At 32.2% G+C, this 7045-nt stretch overlaps 1 non-coding gene across 1 annotated transcript; it reads left to right on the forward strand.

The window, feature by feature from the left end:
- Positions 1-855: 855 nt before the first annotated feature.
- Positions 856-962, forward strand: LOC139845863 (small nucleolar RNA R71). Its single transcript, XR_011758617.1, has one exon. It is a non-coding gene; the product is annotated as a small nucleolar RNA R71 (small nucleolar RNA).
- The last annotated feature ends 6083 nt before the right edge of the window (positions 963-7045 follow it).

The raw sequence follows: 7045 nt of genomic DNA on the forward strand, positions 1-7045 counted from the left end.
TCTTCTGATGGTGGTTTTTTAGAATTCGTTGAAACCGTGTTAACATTCTCATTCCAAGGATTTACTTCAGTATTACTCGGTAGCTTTCCTTGTTTCCTTTCACTCATCATGCTCGCCAGAGTACCTACTTGTTTTTCTAGATTCAAAATGGAAGCTTGTTGAGTTCTAAATGACTGATCAAACCTCTCATTCGTTTGGGTTTGATATGCAATAAATTCTTTTTGAGATTCAACTAGCTTTAATATCATTTCTTCCATATTTGACTTTTTCTCTTCGGTTTATTGTGGTGGTTTATACAAGCCAGGTCTTTGTTGATTGAAAGTGTTGTTTTGAGTTAGTTGGTTATTCGGACCTTGTTGGTTATACGAGTTATTGTGGGGCCTATTTGGATTGTAAAGAATGTTTTGATTTCTATTGAAGTTTGGCCTTGGCGGTTTATAATTATTTTGATAATTATTTCCCGGCCTTTGGTTCATGTAGGAAACATTCTCACATTGTTCCAACGTTTGCTCGACATTACAATCTTTCATTAAGTGTGGTCCACCTCATTGCTCACAACTGATTTGTATTGCATGAATATCTTTAGTCATCTTTTCCATTCGTCTTTCGAAAGCATCTATTTTTGCGGAAACGGAATCAAAGTCATGGTTAGAATCGGCTCTAGCCACTTTAGATGAATGAAAAATATCTTTTTCCTGGTGCCACTCATGTGAGTGGGAGGCTGTATTATCAATAATTTTGTGAGCTTCGGTAGCAGTTTTCTTCATAATGGAACCACCAGCGTCTGTGTCAATGTCCTTTCGTGTAGCGACGTCGACTCCTTTGTAAAATATTTGAACTATTTGAAAAGTGTCTAAACCGTGTTGAGGACATCCTCTCAACATTTTTCCGAATCTTGTCTACGCCTCATATAACGTTTCATTTGGCTTTTGCATGAACGTGGAAATTTCTCCTTGAAGTCTCACGGCTTTAGATACCGAAAAGAATCTTTGAAGAAATTTCTCAACTAAAACATCCCATGTATCAATCGCTCCTTCAGGTAATGATTCTAAACAATCTTTGGCTTCCCCAATTAAAGTCCAGGGGAACAACATAAGATAGATTGTTTCATCCTCAATTTCTCGGATTTAAAATAGAGTACAAATCCTATTAAAAGTTCGAAGATGTTCGTTTGAATCTTCTTTTGCTGTACCTCCGAATTGGCATTGATTAGTGACCATGTGTAGGATTTTTCCTTTGATTTCAAAATTTGGTGCATTAACATCTGGCTGATTAATGGCATGACCTTGGCCCGTACATGTGGCTCTCATTCGGTCTTCCATACTTTGAGGTTCTGGATCGGCCATATCTTGAATAGTTGAATCTGAATCACTATAAGATTCTGATTTAACGGTTTCTTCTTTGACAATCTCTGGTTGAATAATTTGTGGTTCAAGAGGAATGATTAGTGGTTCAGGATCTCTGAATTGTCCTTGAATATCCTCCAGGTCCTCAATTGTGAAGTTGGGTTCAAAAAATGGATTATCGGAAATTTGAATTGGAGTACTTGTATGACTAGAGGATGATTCTAAAGAAAAATCCACGGCGATAATATTGGCTAGATATCTTGATCGAGTTACAGGTGGTGAACGTTTCACTCGGTGCATTTACTGAATATCCTATTAGTTAAAAAAATAAAATTATATAAGTTATCAAATTAATAGACTTTTCTGATTTTGCCCACATTTCGAATAGCCAATAGATGCAGTAGGTAGCCAGGACCCTTTAAATCGAAAATCCACAACTCGCCACTAACAAATTCAACTATTACTACGAACCAAAAAATTGGGGTCTATTGATTTAATTGCTTAAAATAATTTTTCGTCAAAATTTAAAGAAATTTAAAGAAAATTCTATGTCCTAAAAACTAGAGCGTAGAAATGAAAAAGAAAAAGTGCGTCGAAAAACAAAAAGTCGAAAAATAAACGTCGAAAAACTATCTAAAACTTAGAAACTTAAGTAGTGGTTTAAAGCTTAGCGTCTAAAAACTTAAAATTTAAAAGTTGCGATTAAAGTCTTAAATCTAAAGGAACTAAAACTAAAAATACAAATCTAAAAGGAAATCGGAAATTACTTAAAAGGTACTAAAATTTATAAAATAATAAAAGCGAAAAGTGATGTCGTAAAATTCTAAGGCTTTTAAAATCTAGTTCTAAGAAAAAGACCTTAAAGGAGAATTAAGGCAAAACTTAAAAACTAAACTTAAACTTAGGCGAAATGAAACTAAAATTACAATTACGAACTAAACGACTTAAAAAGGTATAATTAATAAAAACATATATTATAAAAATTGATAAAAATAAAATTTTATAAAAAATATTATTTATTTATAAAAATATTATTCTATATATTTAATAATAATATTTAAACTTAAAATTACAAAATAAAACTAAATTATAACTAAATATTAAATTAAACCCTAATAATAATAATTATTAAATTATAAACCTAATTATATTAATTATTAAATTATTTAAACCCTAAATCGTAATAAATGCGATGTTTCAGACCTGTCAGATCACCTCATGCGATCGCATGAGATTTGGCCTTCTGAGTCATGCGATCGCATGGCATGTAAATCCAGATCAGTTTTGGGCTTCTATTCGGGCTCGGCCCAAATCTTTTTTTTATTTAATTTTTATTTTTAATTCTAATTTACAAAATTATATATATATAAAAAATATAAACTTAAATAAAATAAAATATCTAATTTTATTTTTATGTTTTCAATTTAACCACGGCATCCCCGGCAGCGGCGCCAAAAACTTGATGTGCTCGCAAAAGGCGGTATATATTTTAGACGTTATATATTACGTTATATTTTACACAAGTTGTTTTTAATTTACAATTGGGATATACCTAAACCTTGCTACACACTTATAGGCAGTGTACCTAATCGTGGGGTAGTTTAGCTTTTAGTAAGTCCGGTTCATTCCACAGGGACTGCTAGGCGGTTATTTTTAAAACATAAGTTTATATATATATATATATATATATATATATATATATATATATATATATATATATATATATATATATATATATATATATATATATAATATCGTAGTATTATTATTATTATTATTATAAAAGAGGGGTTTTACAGTTTAACGACCGGTTTGTCAATTTTTATATTTTTAATGACAGTAAAATAAATGACAATAAAATAAATGACAATAAAATAAATGACAGTATTTAAATTGCGATAATTAAAATGACAGTAAATAAAATGGAATTAAAAAGAGCGATAAAATATAGAATAAAAGAATTATGCTTATTTAAACTTCCGTAATCATGATATTTGACGTATTGATTTTAATTTATTACCATGGGTTAATTGTCCTTTGTCCTGGATTGTTTGATACGTCTATCTGGTTTTTGTCCATAATAGTCCATCGGTCATAAATATAAAGTGCGAGTGTCCTCGTCAAATTACCCTTACACCCGAAGTCAAATATTCCAACTAATTAAGGATTTAAACTGTGACGCAGTTTTCACTTCTGTCAACAATTACACCAATTGTCGCTGTATGTAATTCACCCCTGTTTTAATTAATTATGAATATTAATTTATCCACTTGATCAGTTTGAATAATCAATTACCCAACCCGAATAATTAATTAAATGATTATAACAGACTCCATATGAACGTCACTAAATAGGACAACCATAATCATTGTTAATTATTAAGTTAATTAATTTGAAGATAGGTTCGACAGACTCCAATGAGTTGTCACTCAATTAGACAATACCCCCCATCTATTAATAGTCCATAGTCCAATATCCACAAGTGTCGGTCTTTTGTCCAAACCTTAATTATGGTCCAAAGTTCAATAACCCTGTCTTAATATTTAGTCTAACATCACGATTACTTCGGATCAAATAAGCATAATAATAACTAAGTTACGAGACATTAATTTAAAAAGGTTGAACATAACTTACAATGATATTTATCGCGTAGTGTTACACAGACAGAGTTTCGACTTTAAAAACCGTAAAACATTCGTTACAATAACCCAATTATTATTAAACTTAAATTAAACTTAATATTATAAATATAAATATAAATATATTATGAATCAGAGAAGAGAAATAAGAAAAAGGTGTACTATGTTCGAGCAGAAACTGGCCAATTTATAGACCTGACCTGAACCTGAGGCCCATGCGATCGCATGGGTTTTCAGTGTAATTCCCATGCGATCGCATGGCCAGCCTGGCCATGCTACATCTTCATTAAAACGTGGGCTGCTGAATTATTTTATAATATATAATATAATATATATAATTTTATATAATTATATATATATATTATATTATATTCTTGTGCATAGTTGACTTGTAATTTTAGCTCCGTTGAGTTGTACGTTGTTACTCGGCTTATGTCTCGGTTTCGGATTTTCGAACGACTTTTCGTATGCTTTGAAAACTTGTACTTTGTGTTCTGCGACTTGTACTCTTATAAATATTTAGACGTTATTCATCAATAAATGAAACCACTTGAATTGTAACTTTTACATTTGAGCATTCTGGTCATTTGCGTCTTCAAATCGTCGTTTCAGTCTTATGTCTTCTTATTTTATTAATTAAACAATTATCACTTGGAAATAGAAAAATTGCAACTAAAAGCTTGTCTTTCTGGAAGGATAATGCTATGAAATATGTGTTCGTTTTTAGCATTATCAGTTACCTGACTAGCAGGTTTCTAGAAAATCGAATAAGAGTCGTTTTTATCCTTACCATATGGTCTTGAGTAGACGTCGAGGGTAATATATCAGACCGTCCAATCAGAATTACCAAAACTAAACCACTAGTGACGTACTAAGAAATTAGTAGGGGTTTAAGTCAAACACTGCATGTGCCAATCACTGATACTCGATTAATAACAAGCATCTCGACACTAATCATCCCATAACTAATGGCTAATAAAATCATAACAAGCACCATTTATTTAATCTGAATTTACATCAATTTATATATCTGTTTATTTTAATTCCCGTCCTTTATTATTACTACTAAAAAAACCCAAATCACTCCGTTTAGACCTGCTGAGATAGAAACCCAATTGTGAGGATACACTTACTTCCTACTGCATTGTTCTCTTTAAACGAACGACCCTAGGTCATACTTTCACTACTACCCTTTTTAGGATTAGGAGTGATAGTTACATTTAGGCCCCAGCATTATAAATTATTAAATACCGTCCCAATGGATGGTCCTTACAATTAACAACACGTTAAAACTTGACTAATCCAGGCATATCACCATTGGAAGGAGAATATCACCATCTGATAACCAAGGGTTTGCATCAGACTGGATGCAATAGAGGGAGTGACGGTACTCGTATGAACCTTAATGCCTAACTTAGCCATAAAAATGAAAAAGAAAATAGATGATAAAGATACCTTGAGCAATCAGCGATGGAAACTAAATGCTGAAGAAGAAGAAGAAGAAGAAGAAGAAGAAGAAGAAGAAGAAGAAGAAGAAGAAGAAGAAGAAGAAGAAGAAGAAGAAGAAGAAGAAGAAAGAGGGATACTTGTTACTCTATGAAGAAAACCATCCAATCAAAGCTTCAAATTTCAAAAACTACAACTTTGGAACCGGACCTCAAATGACAAAAATACCCCTATATCGAGTGACTGGACAGAAGATATTTAAAAGGATAAAATGGTAATATGTTTTGTGACAAGATGCAGGCGCTGTCAAATCAAAACCTACCATATTTATGAAGTTTAACTTCACCAAGCTCAGCTTCCCCCCTCGTTTCGTAAATTAAACTGGGGGGCTTGATAGTGTACCCAACCTTCAGCATACAAATATTGCTTCGACATCAGATCATCTACAAAGCAAACTTGAATGTGAGCAAGAAGTAATAGTCACTTAGTAACGGAGCAGTGGCCTTGGATAAGGTGCACCGAAACCTTGATCAAACAAAGTCAACCTCTATGAGTTGGAACTAGCTCGACTACCACCACACCCATCTTGAGCAAGAGACAACTCCACTTTCTTTTACAAAGACCCATTTATGAAAAGTTGAGGAATCTTTCCATAATACATGGGAAATCCACAACACTTCAAAAGGTGTAATTTGACCTCTACAAATAGAGGAGGAAATACGTTTGGGCGCTATACTCTCAACACTCGATAAATAACATCCAGCATGCTCATATCTCGGTGGCGTACATCAAAGCCCATCTTTGCTACCTTCGGGGAATCGCCAACAAATAGTAAATACCTCACATACACCCCTTAAACATAGCATAACAATCAGAGCAACCAAACCTTGTTACTTCGACAAGGAGTGCCGGAAAGTGTACAAACAGTTACAAAAAACGTAGAACCTAATAACTAGTCATAAACAAAACTTATTTTAAAAAATTTGATGCTCGAACAAATGAAAGATTTTTACTATACAAATCTCTCTCTCTTTGACTTAAACCACCAAAATCGAAACTGTGCTGGAATTTGAATCATCAAATGATGGGTTTTAAATGTCTCTGAAATTATGGAAGATACTTCAAATGTACGTCTTCTTTAGAATCTGATTCTAAGAACAGAAGATGCTTTGCTTTACAAATAAAAAAAAAATATTCAACATAATATGCTCAAGTCCTCAAGATATGTAAAATATGTCTTTTTACATTGGACGAATTTCAAAATCAACAGATTAAAACGAGGGAACATAACTTCTAATATATATGTATAAAATATGAGACTTTTCAATAAATATTAATTATCTATTTAAAATTAAAAATAATACTAACACTTAATGTATATATATTGTTGGATGTGTGAAGTAGATTAAACAAAAAATGAAACTAGGTAAAATTAACTTGGAGATTAAGTCAAAGCTTGGAGAACAGGTCAAGCTTGGAAGACAAGTTTTACTTAAGGAACAAGAAGTTGATATTTATGGAATGTTTCTTGTACTTGAAGGCCAAGTTAAACTTGTACAACAAGGTTTTAGGTTTAATGCTTCCCTATAAATAGACCCATAATCTCATTGTAAC

Source organism: Rutidosis leptorrhynchoides, chromosome 4, assembly GCF_046630445.1.
Source record: "Rutidosis leptorrhynchoides isolate AG116_Rl617_1_P2 chromosome 4, CSIRO_AGI_Rlap_v1, whole genome shotgun sequence".
In the NCBI taxonomy this organism is placed as follows: Eukaryota; Viridiplantae; Streptophyta; class Magnoliopsida; order Asterales; family Asteraceae; genus Rutidosis; species Rutidosis leptorrhynchoides.